Below are 19,742 nucleotides of genomic sequence, written 5' to 3' on the forward strand. Positions count from 1 at the left end.
AGAGGTCTCAGGAGCAGAGGAAAGGCAGTGCTCCTCCTCTGTCAGGTTTCAGAGCAGGTCAATCATTTAATCTCTTCTTGCAATTACACCTTTCTTCTCCGCGCTCTTGTCTACTTAAGCTCTGGATCAATGATTGCTTTTTGTGACTTACAAGACACATGTTACACAATGTGTCTGGACTTCAAGTATATGAAAGGAAAGGAGCCAGGGCTTTCATTATTCCTCCCTGCTCCCTTTCTCAGGGATGACTTATGATGCTTACAACTCTGCTCTGCCATTATGGTCACAGCTTTTCCTCCAGGATAGACTTACTGGATGACTGCGGGGTCACAGCTGTGAAGAACAAAATAGAATTCAGGCTCAAGGGACAGAAAAGCCGTTTCTAAATAGCCCTCCAATATGGGGGGGTCTCCATTGCCAGACATAATGGCATTTGAAGCTACAGGATTGCTGCAGAAGTAAAGAAAAGGGATATTTCTACTAAATGTTAACAAATACATTTCTTGAAGTTATGGTAATAATAGTATTTTTCTGTGTCTTAGCTCATACCCCAAAGCAAATCTGATAGTCTGGACCTCTCATAGTTATAAAACTTCAATAATACAGCCTGATTTTAGTGAGCAGTGAAATCTCTAAATGGAAACAAGTATGTAAATAAATCGCATGAGTACAGGTAATAGGTAACCTGAAAGCATTATGGGTTTTATTTCGGCTGATAAAATTATAGCAAGTAGACAAAATAGTTCAAAAAGCAGCTTTGAAAACTGTCCATATAAATTAAGGTAGGAGAGAGATTGTGCTTGAATACTGAACACCTTCTACCTGACCTTTCATGTGAGTAACAGTGCCTGGTAGTGTTGAATGAAATCTACGTGCCTAGATCTACACCTATGCACAGAAAGACACTGAGTCTAAGATGGCATTACATTAGATTCAGGACCTAGAGGAAATAATTTTTGAAATGAGCTCATCTGACAAGAAGTTACTGGTTATTCCTTGCATTTAATGCAGCAACTTGCATCTGAGTTATACTAAAGGTTTGTCATTTGAGAGAGAGAAGACCAGTACAAAAATATTAAAAGGTTAAGGAAATCACCTTTTTCTAAATATTTGTTTAAGTGGTTAATTATATCTACTGTTGAAAAAGAAATCTGCATGACTAAGCTAGATCCTTTGAAGTATTGTTATTTCTAACCATCTCAGCAAAAAGTAAAAACCTCTTCAGCACCCCCTGTTCTCTACCTATCTGCAACAACCAAATCACCTCATAGTCTTCTTTTACACAGCCTTCGTCTGTTTAAGTCTCTCATCAGAAGATACTTTTATAGGTATGAATCAGTTCTATGTTCTCACAAATTTTACTGTCTTTGTGAAGACCTAAGTAACAAATCCATTGACCTAGCAAAAATTACTTTATTATCATACTCACTTACCATCCTTATCCAGCACCCAGCGATCAAGTTAGCCTTTACCACAGTATGTTGCACTGCAACGTCCTGCCAATATTCTAACAAACTGCTTTTTAAGAACGTCATATTTTAGTGTGACCTTATAGGTAGGATTTAGCTTTGGGTTATGACACACAGACATTGCTCTCCACATAGAGATTTATATATGTTGGCTAGAATCATGATTCAGTTCCAGATTAAGATATCTACACTTAGATGTCATCGCACAGATGTGCACAACAGCAGCAGAAAGTTTATTCAGCAAGAATCACATTCAGTGAGATATCTAAGTCAGATTCTCAATAGTGTTTTAAAACTTGAGACAATGTTTTCAAGCACTTTTTGTCTGGGAAGAGAAATGCAGCACTCGATTTACCTGAAAAATTCCTCAAAACAAATGACTGATGGTAGACATCACTTTGGTGTAAAACTTCTTTTAAATATATTATTCAAAGTAGTCTGTGGTAAAACATTTTTCATATCCTACAAAGAAAAAGGCATTGATTCCACCAGGTGACTTCACCAGCCAGAGTACTGACACCACTTCACTGTTGGATGAATGTCGAGGAGAATCTCTGTTTTGCGAATCAAACCCTCCATTTCAATTGTTGCTCTTAGAAGTGCCTGAGGAAAACTGGAAATGCTTCATCTAGCAAAAAAATGATATTTTATGTGACAAAACATGTTATTAGAAACTTGGAAAATGGAAGACTCCTTAATATATTTCATGTTTTTATACCCATAGCAAATACATATTCTAACTATGTAGAAGAAAATACTGCTTCCGTGCTTGAGTTTATTGCATGTAATCAACTCCTTAGGCCTGGAAAGGGGAGCTTCCAGTCAAAAGATTCATTGTTCAGCTTGTTCATGGAAGACTGAGTTTGTATAACACTTACTTTGTCTTCTCTCATGCTGCTATTTTAAGACACTTGTGGTTGTCCCAGATAGCTGCTGGCTGATAGAATTAGCACCCTCAAGGGAAGATGAACAGTTCCAATTTTACAACCATTTTTGGCTGAAGCACCAGAACAGGGCACTGGTTTGTTTTTTTTTTTTCAGAAACAAGACTTTGAGTTTTAAATCATTCACATAACCACTGGCTTGGCTCCAGGATTTTCTTTTCTTCACTTCCTTTGATCTGTGAGAAAATGGATCACCAAGAGAATCCCCTGGACATTCCTTTTGCAAGATCTCTGAAGTCATGTAATTAGTTTCAGCATAACATTTTTTCTTACTACAGATGGTAACTTGAGCTCACAAAGGTCTGTTGCACAATTTAATTTGCACTACACTGAAGACAAATGTGGAATATAATAGTAAATCAGATACTCCCTGCATACTTTTCCACTCAGTTCTCTTTATAGCGAATAGATTTTTCTGCCAATAGAATTTTTACTTAGATATGTCTATGTCAGGTCCACCTTTCAGAAATACCAGGGTTGTTTTTTAGGCAAACTCAACAGTAGTTTGGAATGTTATCAGAGGTTTGGCATTTTTTATTATTCTACAAGTGCATTCAAAATATGAACAGAGCAAAATTTGCTATCTCCTATACCATTTGTGGTAAAGTAATGCTGGCCTTTTATTGAAAAGCAATGTGCTTGGTGGCAACCAAATCAATTTTAAGACTTGAGGCCTAGATTAAATCACTGGATCTTATTTTATCTTACCTTTATTTTTAAATGGGCCCATTCCCACCCTGAGTGTGTTTAGGATGTTGTCCCACCCATCTCCTTCTGACTACCAGCCAAGCACATGGGCTGCTATCACTAGTAAATACAAATAAGGAGTAAATGGTACATCTGCCATCCACATTTCCAACTGCAATATTTTTTTTTCTCCTGCAAAAGAATCCTTTGGACTGATTTCTCTATTTATTCTGCCTACCTTGAATTATTTCCTCATGGCACAGACAGCAGCAAATGACGTATTTGTCCATAAAGCCAGTAAAATGGACCTTCAGGCTCCACTGGTATCTCCCACCTACAGTCAGGTAATTAATAACAAGTCCCTGCAAGTCTGTCTTACATGGTAGAACTAAAGGGGAGTTTTGGGCAGAGTAGACCCATTTACATGTAGCTTATTCTTCATTTTAAAAGAAATCTGATTCTCTTAAACCTTTGTGAACTGGTAAATTTAAACTGCTGACCGCAAAAGTAATTGCTATATGTAGATTAAACTCAACTGTTTGTAAAGTTCAAGCCCATTTCCCAGCTCCATTTGCCACAACATAAGCATTCCTACAGATCCACATTTTGTTGCACAGATGGTCTCTCCAAAAAACACAACAAAACCTACTCATTGTTATACATTTCTGATGCCAAGAAATACCGGAGGTTTATATGCCACTGTGGAAAGGTAAGACTGAAGTAAGGCTGTTTCTCAGGTAATAAAATAATCTTTTATTTCATCTTCTCTTTCACAAGGGTAGCTGTTACCCTGAATCTCACTAGGTGTTCAATGGACGATAAAAAGGAACTTTCTTTCCAGAAGCATCAGCACTTCTAACTATTTTGTTAAACTAAACACGTTTCTCATGAGCATTCTTGACTTCCCCAACAACCTGTCCAAATTCATGTAAATCACAGACACAGCAATCTGATGAGAAATGTAGCTGCTAGCTCTGTATTCAGAGGAGCCACGACAGGTTATTCCGCTGCATGGGACATAACCTCCTGCTCAGGGACAAGCAGGCTCCAGTTTCAAATATTAAAAGCTCTGGTTTTAAAAGCATTCCTGTCAAGACACCACATACTTGTATAAATCTAATCCTCATCCAAGTCTGAAATCAAGTACCTTCTGCTTAACGCAGCATTCCTACCTATTGGGACAGATGAGTCGTCACAGTAAGTCTGAAGAGTTTTGGTGAATGAGGATGACCGTGTGCTATAACCAAGACTGAGGACAGGGTTAAGAGAGCACATTCTGTGCACCCATAGCTAGGTCACGGAAATCTCTTGTTTCTACCAGGACAGCCTCTGTGACTGTGGACATTCACTACATAGCTATCCTTTTCTTCAATACTTGCACCCCTGCTGGAAGTTTTTGAAAGTGCATACTGTCAAAGAGGTGCAAAGCCAAACTAGCTAGTTTTCTTTAGATTGGATTGACAGCTCTGCTTGTGATGTGACCCATCAGCACGTTGACCATGCAATGTCTCTCTATGGCATGAAGCATATGCATTGCACAGAGAGTATCATTCCCCACTCTGCAGATGAGGCCAACGCTCTGTACATACAGCAGGTGGCACTTACGGTAGCATTATAAAAGCAAAAAAAAGTAGCCACAGAAAGCTTTGTAGTACAGATGAGCTCAGACTGCAGCAGAGGTGCAGTTGCATCAGATAATCATGAAGATACCTGAACATGCCAGTGGCCTTTAGGTGCTTTAACCACTAACAGCTTTCAGACCAACGTCCTTCTTGCTACATTTTTCTATGCTTCCATTCATAAATGTTTAAAAAAATCAAAAAATCTTTAGAAGTATGCTTATATAAAGCAGTAGTCTGACTACTTCAGATCCCTCTTTTTTAGCTTAAAGACATTATTTCATTTCTAGCAGAAAGCTTGGATCTTGCAAGCAATGTTGTTAGGACCCTTTTTCATTTAATGATAAAAATTCACCAGTAAGAAGACAAATGCTGAACTGCAAATTCTTTGCCAAAAATCTTCCATTGCTCCTCCCAGGAAGAGGTAATTCATTCACCAGGTTGATGTTCCAGGGGGCAGCAGAGGAGACGGTGGTATTTATAGAGGGTTGATCCACACCAGTCTTCTCTGTCTTCTGTGACTCTTTCCAATCTGATGGTAGATTAAAACAAAAAATAGCATGCACCGATATAATATCTGCTAATATAAAGTTTATGGGTTTTGAGGATGGAAAATGGGATATTTAATACATGTATCATTTTTTCTTGCAAGTGTTGAACTTTTGAATCCTGTATTTACCACATTGTATGGAATTGCTTCAGTAAATAAGCCATCACACTCCATATAGGAATACAGACACAGATTGGTACTCTGCACAATTAGTAAGGGGTTCAGCTTGGCTTCAGAAAAGTTCACTAACATTAACTAAATGGTTTTTGATACACTCCAGCTATACTGTTCTGTACTGGGGCAGAAATAGAGACAATATCCTTAAGTTTGCAGAGCTTCTCCTGAATTAATTTTAGGATAACCAATTAATTACTTGTCCAGGTCTTGTGTCCACTCTTCTGGACAATTATTTAAAGAAAAAAAGAAGATGTTGTTGAACCAGAGGAAGTTCTAGTGGATGCAAGATGACACTGTTTAGCCCTATTGCCAGAGGGGAAGCAAACCACGCACCACGTCTTTCTGAAAACAAAATTAATTTCCAAGAATAAATATTGACTCAAAAAGCAGCCAGATATATCCATCCAGTCAAAATAGCACACAGCTCTGACTTTCTGCTAAAAATGGAGTTCACAGGAATAGTGAGGGAATCCCAAGAAACACAGATCCAGCAAGGTGTACCTGTGTCTTAAAAATCACACTTTCTCTCCTCCACCTGTGATCACCCCTCCTTGGGAAAGAGCCACCCATTGCCAGCTGCAGAGCCCTGTGCACCCTTGGAGTCAAGCTGTGTTCACATCCTCACCTTGGCTACAGATGTCCAACATCAGCAATGTCTTCAGCCTTCAGGAAAAAACACATGCTAAACCCATTGACACTTCTGCAGCAGAAGCCTCCTATCCAAGATCACTGGCAGGCTTTTGTAGCAGCCTAAGAACACCAAGAAAAGTGTGACTTGTGAAAAATTGTGCTAACAGACGTCTAGTTCTATTGTAAGTACATATATATGTATGTATATGAAACACAGAATAAAGATTTCCAATCATTCATGTATCTCATTTGCATACCCAAAACCTACATTGGCCATATTTTGTAGACAGGTTTCATATTTTCCTTTTTGAATTCCTCTCCACAAAAAAAGTTCATTTGATATCTTTAGTAAGACTTGCTCAGTATATTTTGCTGGGGTGCTTTTTTTCTGTGTGTGTTTCTGGGTTTTTTTGTTGTGTATTTTTTGGGGATTTTTTTGTTTGTTTGTGATTTTTTTGTTTCGTTGGTTGGTTTTTTGTTTGGTTCAGTTTTGGTGGGTTTTTTGCTTGCTTGTTTGCTTTTTTCTCTTGGGTTACACTGATACACAGATATACCCAAGGATTCACTTGAAGATGCTGTGACTACAAAATTGTGTCTGCAGGGCAGGAAACACACCCAAAACAGTAAAAACAGACAGTATTGTGTGCTTGAGGTGTTGTCACGTCACCAGGCGACATGAGAGGAGAATCAAGGTGGGCTTGCAGATCCCACGTTGGTTTGTGGGTGAGAAGAGAGCAGCAACATTTTTTTCCTCTTTGATTTACTAGAAACTTCTGAATTGGAAACTGAACATTTGCTCTTGCACACCTTTACAGCATTTGTAAAAACTGAGTGATGCTGAAGCTGTTAACACAACCTAAATTTCATCCAGCTCCAGCCTTCTGTTTCAAGGTTTGCAGGAATACAGAAACACACAACACTATAAATAGCAACTACCTACACATTTAACGTGCAGAAACACCAGAGCTTATCTCTGCAGAAGTCAGTGGACGCAAAGGGTTTTTTTTTTCAACTGAAAGCCCAAGGCATGATGAATATAAAATGAAATGCATGAGCAATATTAGAGAACAATTTTTAATGATTTTATCTGACCTAATAAAAACCACTTTACTCTGTGAAAAGTCATTAAGAATTTCACTAAAAACAGAAAGTGAAAAATCCTTAATCCAAAATCATATCATCATTCCAGCAGGTGGAGAAAAGCAAACTGGAAAATAGAAAAAGCTTTTTGAAGTCCTACATTCACATTAAGAATGATGGAAACTGGTCCTTCAGACTCCCTCACTTTTTTTTTTTTTAAAGAGTGCACAGAATATAATTTCTTCATGTAAAAAACAAACTTAATCCATCTATTTTACAGTTTATAAGAAACTCAATTTAATAGAATCATAGAATGTCCTGAGTTGGAAGGACCCACAAGGATCATTGCATCCAACTCCTGTCCCTGCACAGGACAACCCCACCATTCACACCATGTGTCTGAGGACATTGTCCAGTCTCTTCTTGAACACTGTCAGGCTTGGGGCTGTGACACCTCCCTGGGGAGCCTGTTCCAGTGCTTCAGCACCCTCTGAGTGAAGAACCTTTTCCTAATGTCCAACCTAAACCTCCCCTGGCACATCTTCCTGACATTCCCTCGGGTTCTGTCATTGGTTGCCAGAGAGAATTTTGTGGAGCTGAGCAGAAACAAATTTTAACCAAAACAAAACAGTAATTGCAATAAAGTTGTTTGTATCATTGATAATATCTCATTTGGATAATTATAATTTAATGTGACACAAAAGTAACCAAAACAATTCAATGAAATGTTTCTATTTCAGTGACTTCGCATTTCATGGTAAGGTAAAAATGTGGTTCAGCTGGCTAGTTTTCTCTGGCATCTGCCTTGATTCCAAAAACCTTCTACCAAGCCATCTTCAAATTCCCAGTTTTCCAGACTGTTCCTCTCTGTTGCTTCTCTTATAACTTTATTCTTCAAAGTCTGACATGAGGGTTTTTATAATGTTAAATATTTTTCTCCTTCTTGTTTGAATGGAAAAAATATTCCTCTTTTAGCTATAAACTATCTTTCATGTTACTGGTACTTCAAATTGTGTGTGAATTTGTATGTTTGCTTAGCCACCTAATTTTAAATGTATCATTTCACGAGATTAAAAAATTAGGTACAAATAAAACAGAAGTTATTGATATTCTTCGTAGTGTCAGCATTTATTTTGCCTTTAGTTTTGAGGGAATAATTAAAAAATAAGCATAGCCAAATCAAAGCAACTGTCATTACAATACCATAGCTTTTACTGGTAATAACACAATGGGTGTTTATTCACTAGATATTGACCAGTAGAAATTAGGCAGGGACTAAGACTGATTTTCCCCTTGAATCCTCACTGATCATTTGTATTCATTAGACATTCATATTCCACTGTGATGAGGGGCATAAAACTAAGACAGATTTGCAGACAGAAAGATCACCACATTATCTCAATACAATCTCTGCTCAAAACCCAATCTCAAAGTAATATGGACTTTACTTTCAAGGACATGATGGATCTGTTTTTTGTGAAAGTACTTAAGAAGTTTGACAGCACAGCTTCTATTTGTCTGCAGTAAGTTGTTTTAAAATTTTATTTAAAGGAATGTGGTTATTTTTCCAGGTTTCCTGAAAGACAGAGGAAGAACCAGAGAAATCTGAATATGCTTAGATCATAAGAAATAATTTGACTGAATATGAGCTATCAACTTAAGCATGTAATTGCGAAGATAACAAGAAAGCACAGCTAATGAGATGAGATTACTAAAGAGTCACAGTTGACTTATGTTCTCATCCCAAGCAAAGGGCCTGGACTTGCAAGCAGACAAGCGGTTGCAAAGTGCATAAATGCTTGTGATATCAGCTGCAAGGTTGCCTCTCCAAATCGGCAGCATTTTTACTAGCATCCAGCAAACTGCTAATAAGAATCAGGGATGAAACAGCTGGGGGCTGCAGAATCGTGTTGCCATGGAAACCACTGCAGGTGCGTGGTCCAAGGAATAATAAACCCCAGACTTTTAGAGTTTATAAAAAAAATAAAATAAAGAAGAAAGGAAAAGAAGACAAAGAGTGTAATAAATATCACAAACCAAGGGCATTGCAAACATTTTTGAAAGGAGGACAGAATAGTATTGTTACATGTGATCTGTCAGAAGAAAACATTGCAGGGGACAAGGGAATTTAGCTGAAAGATGTCTCAGTGTATAAGGATTCCAGAAAAAGGAAGAAGAAAACAGAACTAAACAAAAGAAAAATACAAACACCAGAGGGCACCGAAACAGAAATAAAATCTATTATGGGTCACTGAGTTCAGAAGAAACAACAGAAGAAAAAGAATAGTTCAGAAATTGATGTGGGAATCAGGACCTCTTGGATTGCCTAACATAGGTCTAGTCCTCTTGTGCCAAAAATCATTTGAACATCAAATCTCCATTCGTATAACACATGGACCGGCCTTTCCCAGAACGAAAGCTCATTCATCTATGTACACACACTGTAAGTCTGATGGATTCAACTTTCAAAGATATTTTGAGTCCTGAAACTGGAACTGGTGGGATTTGCTCAGCTCCCAAATAGGCTGAGCAATTAATTCACATTCACATCAGCGGAACTGAGGTACCTCATGCTCATCTTGCTTGTCTGAGGACTACTGACACCCTAAATTTTCTCTGCAGTCAAGTGAAGGGAACATGTAGCTCTGAGATTGACTGAACCAACCAGGATTTGAATTCATTTCTCTCATTCAAGTGACTCTACAGGACACATTGTCAGTGACATTTTTATTAAGACTATATTTATCTATGCAGCTTCTTATTTGTAGAGTTTATGAGTAAAAGAAAGAATGCTGTGCAGAGATAATGGAGGGTGGTCTCACTCCAAGCTCACAACACTCATACAAAAGAGGAGGAGAATTCTCAGAAGACCATGACATTTGCAAGGAGAGGGAGGTTGTAGAGGTGGAAGGCTCAATTATCAAGAACACTGATGACAAGGTTTATGATACCAGAAAGAACTATCTGGTGATTTTCTGACTGAGGCGGGGGGCAAAGGGCAGTTTTATAAAGTACCTTAAAAGGAAATCCAGGGACAAGACAACAGTTATGGTATACTGACATGCCCATGACCTAAAGAATGGGGTGACAGAGGTTCTGGAGGCAAAATGCAAGTTGCTACATCTGGCACAAAAGACCAGAAAATCTGTGACAGCATTCTATGGTCTTACCCATTAGTGGATAAGCAGCCAGATGTAAAATCATAATGCAAAAGTGAAAAATTAGATGAAAACATAATACCTTGTGTACATTCAAATAAAGAATAGAACAGAGGAGGAGAAAACTCAAACGGGATAATATTTGGTCTTTAAACGGCACCTGAAAATTTGGAAAACTGGATGAAGCATACATATACAACTACACAGAGATAAGAAAGCAAAAACAAAACAAAACACGACACCAAAACTCAAACCGAAATAACAAAAAAAGGCCACCAAATCCACAGCTATATTAGTGAACATTCTTGGTTTTCATATATGCATTCACCTTATAGGCATGTTAAAAAATTACCACCTCTTCTTCCCCAAATCTATTATAAAGTGGTTCACCTCAAGAGGGACACCACATAAAAATAAGAAATATTATTTTCAGATCAGAAATGAAAGCAAAAAGATTAAAATTTTGCAGCTATAACAGAGATTGTTCAAACATATCATCCTAAAGGCTGAATAGATAAGTGGCTGCTCCTCAAACAGAAACTAAGACTAGAAGGCTGATAGGGATGAAGCACAAGGTTAGAGAAGCTGCTAGGAACAAGATAGTGTTTTGAGTCATGTCCAAACGGGATGTAGAAAAGAACAAACACTGAAGAAAAATCAAGGCAAGCAAAAAAATGTTGAGGAAAACCTTCCTTAAGGCATGAAAAGAAAATAGTAACTACTCTTGCAAAGAAAAGGTGGAAAGCCTGACAAGGGTGTCTCTAGGGCTACTAGAGGATCGAGATGTAAAAGAAATAACCAGGAAAGACACATACATAGCAAAAAAGCTAATCAAGTTCCTTGTAAATGTGCTCATCATGAAAGCAATCAGGGAGGAGACTGAGGTTTCAAGAAACACCAGATCGGAAAGGCAAGTGTTTATATCACACAACTTGCACAACCAAAGCTGTTAAAAATAATGTAGTTAATAGACATATAGATAGATATCAAGTATTGGGAGTACTGGGAAAGACTACAGTATCTGATTAAATGCCAGAGTTTTACTTACGTTGCTAAACTGAATTAAACTCCAAGACTGTTTATTTTTCTCTGTGGAAGAACAGGATGATTTCTTCACATGTAGATATCTGTGCAACAGATGTCTAATGCTGTGTGCCACAAATGTGACATGAAGAGAGGCCATGCCTCAGAAATCCATTAAAATTCCTTGCAAGAGTCAAAAAGTGTATGGACACAGAGATTTGGTTGTTGTGATCAATTCCACTTCCCCCCAAAAAAGAAAAAGTTATAAGAAAAACTGGCAAACAGGGAAGGAAATTAAAACAAACAAACAAACCAACCAACCAACCACAAAAAAAACCCAAAACAAATGAACAAGAAAACAACCAAACAACCAACCAAACAAAAAACACCAAAGAAGGAAAGCAAAAGGCATGAGTAAGTGGTCACTTATCTCAATGCAGGGACTGATGTTCGCAGTCTAGGAACTTACGCTAGGATCTTTATTGTCATCATAACGGGGCAGAATTTTCAGAGTACTAAAACACTGAATGTGAACAGCTGCAGGAGAATCTTGTAATACTGAGCAACCAGTGATAAAATGGCAAGTAAAACAGAGTTCTGAGCAATATGAACCAATTACATATTACTGATCAGGAAGGAGATTCCATGAGGGAACAAAAGAAATGGCAACTTCCTTCAACAAAGCTGGTGGGGTAATGGAGAGGAAAGAGGGGAGGCAAAACCGAGTGAGATACATAATAGACAATTAATTTTAAAGCCAAAAAACCCCAACAAATACGGCATTCATTGGCAAAGGAAAGTAAATAACAGATTATGAGAAGAACTGAAATTTGCTCCAATTTTCCTAGGAAAAATTAAGCATGACTAGATCAGTCAGCACAATTAGCATTTGTATTTAGAAATACTAAAACAAGACAAAACAATGAAAGACTTCATTACAAAGAAGTGATACAGTCAAGGCAGCTAAGCCTCATGCAAATTTACACTATGTATTTAAGAAACAAGCTAAAGCAGCGTCCAAGTCATTAATAATTACCTTCAGGAGCTCAAGGAAGGTATGAGATATTCCAGAGTAAAAAAAGTACCTACCTTTAAATGAGAAGAAATAAAAATACATCAGTCAGTAGGGAGCTGAAGATCAAACTCTGATATCTGAAAGACAGTGGAAAAAATATGAAGCAATTATTTTGTAAGCTATTAGATGTTATTAATATGACAAGAATTATAAGAATAGATTGTCTAAAATACATGGTGTCACACTAATCAAATTTACTTCTCTCACAGGGCTATCAGACTAACGGGAAAAAGTTTAACAAATGCATTGTGCTCTTAGTAAAGCTGCTGGCATTTGGCATTTACATAAAACAATTAAGGATACATCATTTAGGTGTGGTTAATATTAAATGCCTGTACAACCAATTGAAAATAATAAGAAAACAACATATGAATAGTTATTTTTAGCCTGGAAAGGTGGGAGATGAAATGGAAGATCTGTCATAGGTTTTGAATTATATCCTAAATTCCCAGTAGTGATACAGTTGATAGAGCAGAAACCATTTGTGGCTGCTACAAATGCCTTAAAGATTCTCAAGGACATTATTAAAGCCTCATATCAAAGAAATGCCATGAAATTTAACCAAAAAGATGGTACGGTACACTTGAGAAAGAAGAATTAAAGATACAAATACAGAAAATGAGATTAATTGTTTACACATTACCACTGCAGAAATGAAGTTGGGGTTACAGTAAACCAGAAACAAAATTAGTTGAGAACATGAGTACAGAGCAAAAGTAATCCTGGACTGAAGGCCATGAAAAGTGGCTATTCCGTTCTGCAAAACATTTGCAAGGCTGTAACTGTTGTACAATATTTCAAATGAAAATTGACAAATCAAGGAGAAACCAAAGGAGGTGCCCTAAAAAGTAAAAAAAAGGTGGAAAAAGGATTTTTAAAATGAAAGAATTATATTTGTTTAAACTAGACAAGATTTTTTTAAAAGGCCTTTGAAAATAGAAGAGCTCACAATAATGAAGGAGGCAACACTGAGGTATTCTCCAAGATGCTAACAGTCAATTTGAGAAAAGAACATTTTTCTATTACTCTTTTAGTGAAATTGAACAAAAGAAAGCTTTACAACATGGTGGCAGTTAAGCTCTAGAACTAATTATCTGTGGAGAATACCTAGCATGGCTTCTAATTTGGCCTCTGTTATTGTCAAATCACTGCTTGAAACAGAGTGGAAGGGTAAATACCCAATAATGCAGAACGCAGTTTCTGTCTGTTGTCACTAGGTTGACTGTCTCAGTGTTGAAGATGTTTGACCTGGTTTCTCTTTGGATAATGACTGTGATGGAAAACTCTCTCTCTGCAGGGAATTTACTGATGCTATATATTTGCAATTGCTTATTTACAGGAGGCCATGAGAGATATTTTTAAATAATGAACTTTAATGGCAAGAACTGGCTATTTGCTAAATCCATCAGACTTTGAGTTCCCATGTTAACTCTGAAAACAGCCCAGCAGCAGAGTGGTAGCAGATGCAGTGAACCACTTCCTCTGGAGTTAAAAAGGGTATCATTTTTCCAATGTGAAGTCAGAGAAAATAATATATCCAAGAGCAGGTGTAGCTATGAGGAAAAGGCTCAATTAGCAGAAAGAGATGCATCTTAGAGTTCATGATGCATAAGAATAAAGTGATACTTGACTGAGCTATAAGTATTAAAAGACATCAAGTAGGAAAAAGGTTTCTCACATTTTGCAAAAAATAAATGAGGTTTTGCACTGGAAATCGGGATACAGTGTTTCTAGAAAGATTATGATGATGAATATAGGGTGGGAAGGGAGATGAGCTAACAGGAGTACAGAAACAGAACAGTCCACATTTGAAGCAGGGCAAAACCCCAGGAAACTCCCTGCCCATAGGACAGGGGCCTTCACATTCTGCATTGTCCAAATGTGCAGGACTACAATGAGGACTTGTATGTTCACTGGGAGGGTGTTTTAAGAATTCTCTCCCATGTAAATGTATCCTTTGTTAGGGACAAGCCTTTACATTAGGTGCCTACAAAAAGTGAATTGCTAAAAAGAAAAAAAAAAATGACGTTAATTTGGTTTCCACATCATATAGGAGTTAATAATATTTTATAATGAGGCACAAGCTGACACTGGATGCCCTTTCTGCCTGCATTTTGAGGAACCAACCAGATTGGAAGCTGTCTAATCAGAATAGTGTGTGGCTGAGCTTGAAAGGACATTAACCTTTTCTTAGGGGAGAAATCTCACAGCAGTCAACATGTTCCTTTGAAAGCCCCTTGGAGCTCTGCTATAATGGGGGCTCTGGGCTTTGTCTCTCTCCCAGCCCTACTCTTGACCACCATCATACTCAAGGGCCTGACCAAGCCTCAGCCAAGGATCCTCAGGTGCTCCAAATGGAAAAGTTCTCTGGGAATAACTCTGCTGCCCACGTCTTCCCCAGGCAGCCTCTCCCCAGCTGCCTTTCAGCCACAGCTCTGAGATCAAGGTGAGAGGGAGGAAAATGAGGCATTTCAATGCTGCACAGCTGTGTACGTGCTTTGGGACCAGAGCCTCTCTCCCTCTTGCTGAGTCTCAGATCTCTGCCTGGGACCATTCAGACCTGCACTTCACAATTATAGAATTCACCAAATACGGGTGGGAAAGGACAAGTCAGGACAGTGTTTTGTAAACATCTGCCTATGCACAGGAACATCAGACACTATGTGCATCCTTTAAAAGATGAACTTTTTAACTCATCTTTTCATTGACAACCTGCACGCAGAAGGTTGGACAAGCCCTATCGCTTCAAACAGGTTAAGATTCTATGATTCACCATATGGAGCTAGTTCCAGGCCAGACAGAAATCATTGCCAAATCAAAGCACAGGGCTCATGCATCTGTGTAACATCATCTAATTATTGGCAGATAGATTATTTCACAGTATTCTCTCAGGCCGAGTCATAAACGATTCACAAACACGCTTTAGGATGCAAGCTGCGAATTCATAGCACTGGGATCTGAAGCTCTTTTCATTTTATTCTAAACATCTGTAGAGGAGATTTTTGCTGCTATAAACAGAGATATCTATAGAATTTACATATCACAGATTCTAATGCACTTCTGTCACCACCTTGTCCTCCTTGTGCAAACAATTAAAACAGCTTTGGCTAAGTAATCCAGGAGCAAAACAATAGCACACATTGGCCTCTTAAAAGCTCTTAGTCAAATAAGCAGATTAATTAAAAACACTAGAAGCTCTAAAAAGTAACAGATTTTGGAGTCTGGAGAATAAAACTCTTTTGAAAATAGCCACTGGAATATTCGAAATAAGAAAAATCAGTAAAATTCTAAGCATGTCTGGAAGTAACTCAAACAGGAAAACCAGGCTACATTTGTCCATTTAATTTTCTATCGAAAAAGGCTGGTATAGCTCTAAAGAAGACCTACTTACTTCCATTCCTTCAGGGTCATAATGTAGTCTTAGTAAAAACAATATTGATAAAGCATCCTATAGAGTCACAAGAAAGAGAGAACATGATTCAGATCTTGGTTGGTTCACTCAGTCTTACAGCTACATATCCTCTTTACTAGGCTATAGGATTAAGTACCTCCTAAGAAGATGTTCCCAAAAGTGACTACCAAAAACACATTAATAAACTGACAGGTTTGTTACAAAGGCTTTGGCTCACTTCAGATTTCTTAATTTTTGGTAATTTCAGAAGCAGCGACTGTACATCCCTGGGGCTACAGGAGCAGTCACATCTGTTACAGTCCTCCAGGTCAATGAGAAAAAGCCCTGGCAGACTGCAAGAGAACAATCAGCCAGCAAGTGTTCCTTCCTCTGACTCACAGTTTGCTTTTTGTAGTTCACCATGCAAACCAGTAACTGCAAAGAACAGGCAAGAGAAATTTCATCCCGTAAGGTCAAAGTCCAAATTTACGAAGTCCAAAGTTACAAATGTATTCAGCGATGCAAACTGATCTGCAGCTCTTAGGAGCTGGAAAAGCTGCCAGCTCCAAGAACTAAAAGTTAACACTCTTGACATCAAACACCCCTGAAATGCTATTTTCCACAGCAATGCTAGATACTGTCTTTCACAGACAGGAGAGCTCTCAGGCCTAGGGTTAAGCCAATCTCATCAGTAAAGTAGGGCTTTGAGATGTTGCTGTCAACCACCATCTCCCACGCACCGTTGTGCGATGCTTCTCAGTAATCTTCAGCGGCAGCTCTGTAAACACTGGAAGTTGTGTTATTCAAACTTATCCCAAGGATGCCAGGAATTATTTAATACCACACTTTTCCCCACAATTATGATGCTGTTTTTTTTTGTAGACGTGAAATTTGCTGGATAACAAAATCCAAACTGCTGATTTCTGTTCACCTGCAGATTTAATTCTTAATTATTGAACTGTGATTAAAACCAGAAACTGAAACGAGCAGCTGCGATAAGAACATGGTAATGAAAGGAGATCTTCGCAATTTAGTTAGCTCTTGGTACCAAGAGGGTACCAACCTCTTGCGTTGTATTAGATCTATTGGACAATAAATCAGACTGGTATTGTAAGTCAGGAAGAATATTTACTCTATGCTGTCAGAGGCCTCTCCCACCAACACAGAACAGCATTAAATCCTTGCTAAAAACCTCAAATGCCACAAAATCTCCTGAAAAAAAACAAACATGAAAGAGGAAGAACATTGCCAGTGCCTTCAGTCACAGCATTAGAAGGGAATTTCACGTAGAGAGGTGATTCTGCTCCCAGTTTGGTTCCACTGTTGATAATCCTGAGGACCTTGAGCCTTTTCCAGCAGGTGTTGGATCCATTGAGATCAGTGAGCATCTCAGTGAACAAGGAAACACTTTACAAGGTGCTCCCTGTATTTCAGGTCTTTCAGTTTTCAGGGATGTTACTCTTCAATCAAGCCAAAACTAAGACATTGGCTTAAGCACCACCTGTGCCCTCTGTCCTTACTTCTGTGACTTTTCAGCTTACAGGATGGAAAAAGCAATTTTTTAAGCCAATAATATTCACCACATTTAAAGCAGGATCTTGCAGTACAGAGAAGTGTTATCAAAAGCACAAACTATTTTTAAAAGCCTCATGTGGGCAAGTGAAAAGTATTTTATTGGCATTTCATGAAATTAGATGTAAATGTGTTAAAAAGCTCCTGCAGCTAGTAAAGTGCTAAGTGCAAAAGTTATTTTTCCTTTACCTTTTTTTTTTCAATACTGCTAGTTTTATACATAAATATGATTACAGAATGATAAGAAAAAGAATAAACTACTATTTCCAGCTCCAGAGAGGACTGAGGGCTTTATTATGACTGCTGCAAACTAATCTTATGAGCCTGTAGTATTTTTCTCTGCTAATTGGCACATACGATCAAATGTTCTTTTGACCTAAGAATCATTAGATAAAGGTGCTGAAAGAAACAAATCAAATTTGGTGAACAAAATGCAAAAAAAAAAAAAAAACACAAAAAAAAAAAACCCACAAAGACATCTTCAACCTGGTATGGTTCATGTTGGTAACGCCAAGCAATTGTTGAGCAGGATGTATGGAAAACTCACGCACATGTTATTGCCATGTCTTCACTGTTCTTGTTCTCCAACCACATCGCCTTTAACACACAGTGTGTAAATATTCTGTTGCAGGGTCATACAGGTGCTGTGCATTCACAATCCGAGTCTTTACTGGGCCCTCTAGGGACTACCACTATAATAAATACTGCCCTCTAAAAGCAAGATGATATTAACGACTCAACAGCTAATTAAAAATCTAGGGGTCTAATTAAAAATGGTGGCTTGCAGTCCTCTTCACTCTAGATTATACCTGGATATGAAGCTAATGACAACTCAAAACTTATGTCTTTAAATATCTTGAATCTTGAACCATCTAAGACTGGATTTTTCTTCTTATGGGAAGCCATATCTGACAGCCACTTTCAGGTTTTTTTCCACTTATGTCCAGTGATTTTGAACAGTTTAAGGAAGTGACAAAGACTTCAAAAATGCATCTTGGGATCATCTTTGTTACAGAACAGCTGTAGCATTTACAGCTCCAAAGTCCAAATGGCTTAGGGTGGTTTTTGCTCCACTTTTCTCTGTAGTGTCTTTACTAGAAATAACATTTAAAGCAGCACTATGACAATCATTCATTAAGTGCTTAAATGAATGCAACAGGTAAAAAAAGAAACACTTCCAGCACTGGACCTTGAATTCCACTTCCATTCCGAGATGATATAGGACATGGCTTATACATATTTCACGTACATACTATTGAAAGCTGCATTCAGATACTGTTGTGTATTTTTTCCTCTAACGCCAGAACCAGCACAGATGGTACCACCAGATTAATTAAAATCACCCCCCAGTTTCATTCGCAGTTTATGTTCTGTATTGTTCTCCCATTTAAACTCCTTCTGCTTATTTGTTTTCTAGCATTACTTTTTATTTTTAAACTGCGTACATCTGCTTTGTTCATTAGAATAAATATTTTACATGCACATTATGTAAAGATTCTCACAGAAAAAGGCTGCCATGCAGTTTTCTGTGTTTGGGTTGCAAAGACTTTGAACTATAAATCAGAACTCTGCGTGAAGGTGGCTCCCCCATTACCATGGCCTGCAAGCAAGGGAAGCCTCACAGGGCGGACTAAGAAGGCATTCAGTGACAGCGTGTCAGCACAGCTTCACAGAAAGTGCCGAGGAATACACTGTAAGTAGACGATTCAGTTTTAATGGTAATCACATTGTTCAGGTTAAGGTTTCAGCACTAAGTCTTATTTCTTTCAGAGATTACTACTAACTTTCCCTCTTTTTCCTTATAAACAGTGCACCAGTTCTAGTATTTTATTACCTTTGTGTCTTGAGAAAAGGGGCTGGTTTGCAGCAACCTCTATCAGGAAACATCTTAGCATTTCATATCTTCAGAAGAATGAACCTCAGTTTAATAATCAGCTTTGCTGGAGTTGGGCATTTAGTTAGACTAAATCAGATATTTCAGCTTCTACATCTGTTTCAGTAACAACCACATACAAATTGGTTATACATAAAAAACTTCCTCTAACTGTCATGTCTTTGGTGTTGATAAGGGACACAGGAAGCTGAGGTTTGGAAACGACACAGGGAAGCTCTTGTGGTCTCTGCCATCTGCTCCAGGCAGCTCCAGACAGCAGAGTCTCTATTTTTAGACAGAAATGCTGACCAGGTTGCCAGATCTAGCTATGACTAAGCTGAACATAACCTCAGACTTTATCTTCTGCTTGCACAGCTTAGTGTGTCCTATGAAGTCAACATGATAAAATACCCCGCTTTGTTCAGACAGCAGAGTCATTAGCATGAGCACTGAGCCATCCCCTTTGTTGGCCAGTCTCAAAGCAAGTGGAGAAA

The 19,742-nt window shown here is 38.1% G+C and overlaps 1 long non-coding RNA gene across 1 annotated transcript; it reads right to left on the reverse strand.

The window, feature by feature from the left end:
• Positions 1–4,979: 4,979 nt before the first annotated feature.
• Positions 4,980–12,489, reverse strand: LOC139827770 (uncharacterized). Its single transcript, XR_011738706.1, has 3 exons — positions 12,427–12,489; positions 6,072–6,196; positions 4,980–5,251 (listed from the first exon to the last, which is right to left on the reverse strand). It is a non-coding gene; the product is annotated as an uncharacterized lncRNA (long non-coding RNA).
• Between the last annotated feature and the right edge of the window lie 7,253 nt (positions 12,490–19,742).

Source organism: Patagioenas fasciata, chromosome 3 (genome assembly GCF_037038585.1).
Source record: "Patagioenas fasciata isolate bPatFas1 chromosome 3, bPatFas1.hap1, whole genome shotgun sequence".
NCBI classification, from domain to species: domain Eukaryota; kingdom Metazoa; phylum Chordata; class Aves; order Columbiformes; family Columbidae; genus Patagioenas; species Patagioenas fasciata.